We start from the raw sequence: 1,255 nt of genomic DNA on the forward strand, positions 1-1,255 counted from the left end.
AGGAAGCCCGCTGCAAGCTTAGTTTCTGGCTGCAGAAGATGACCGTGTTTGGGTTCAAGACTTCTAACAGATTAAATATGTAGTATCTATTTATGTTAATAAAACGATTCCATTAGCAGTACTGTACAAAGATACCACTAAATTACATCTTTAGTTTTTACAGACTAAGTGTTTTTTTGATCAACTGTTGAGCCACCATTATAGATTTAACTACCTGTAAGCTATCTATAGCATGCTTAGCTTTATAATCTACTGCAAAGAGCATTTAAACTCAGTGTTAATCAAAGCCCACCCATTAGCACAAAGCTTTTCGTCAGCAGCAAGGGATTGAACCAAAACCTTTTACGATCAAGGGAAGGACTGCCACTAACTCAAGCACTGCAAGATGGAAGCCACACGTGCTAACCCCCAAACACAGCTTCCTAAAAGCAGCAATAGCACAGAGCTTTCCTGGCCCAACTGTACACAGCGGCATTTACGTCAACGATGAGCAACAAATGCCTAGCCAAATTCCTCAGGCTTTATTCAGACAATAGAAGCTTTGTCAATATAAAGAGGATACTTTTATTATACTGATAGGTGATGGAACAATACTGTTAGGGCTCCCACATTACTCCTAAAGACAGCTATAGAAAGCAAATGCACACGTGTCAGAGAGACGGTACTGAAAGGGAACATTCTTGAGAAAATGAGGCAATGTACTAGGAACTTACTCATCCCTGCAGGAACTACCACAAGTTCTTCCTGCATTTCAGACCTCGCCGTGACAAGCTGATAATGAACCAAATACACGTTTGAACAGGACAGTTAACAGACATCTGTTACGTGATACTTAACACTAGTTTCTTCTAAATGAAGAAGAGTAAAAACACGCACAAAGAAAAAACACTGCCAAAAATAGGAAAAAGAAAATTAAAAGGAGATTGCCAAAAACCAGTTTGTAACTCCACAATTCTGAAAGTGGGCAGTTTTGATTAAAAGACTAGCTGGGTTAAGAGAGAAAGTGGAGAAAAACAATATATAATAAAGGGAGAAAGGTAGAACTGGCATTGACAAAACACTGACAAATGATATGAGAAACAGGTAAAGAAACCTGGTGAGGAACACCAAACCCAAAAACCAACCCAGAAGGCTGCGGATTTGCTGCCGTCCTGGAAGGGGCCATCGCAGCCACCCACGTTCCTCAAAGGCCCTCCTGCAGCGACCAAGCGCCGGCGCGCCCCAAGGCCGGCCTGGCCGCCCCTCACGACGCCGG

Source organism: Egretta garzetta, unplaced genomic scaffold (genome assembly GCF_000687185.1).
Source record: "Egretta garzetta isolate BGI_Z169 unplaced genomic scaffold, ASM68718v1 scaffold975, whole genome shotgun sequence".
In the NCBI taxonomy this organism is placed as follows: Eukaryota; Metazoa; Chordata; class Aves; order Pelecaniformes; family Ardeidae; genus Egretta; species Egretta garzetta.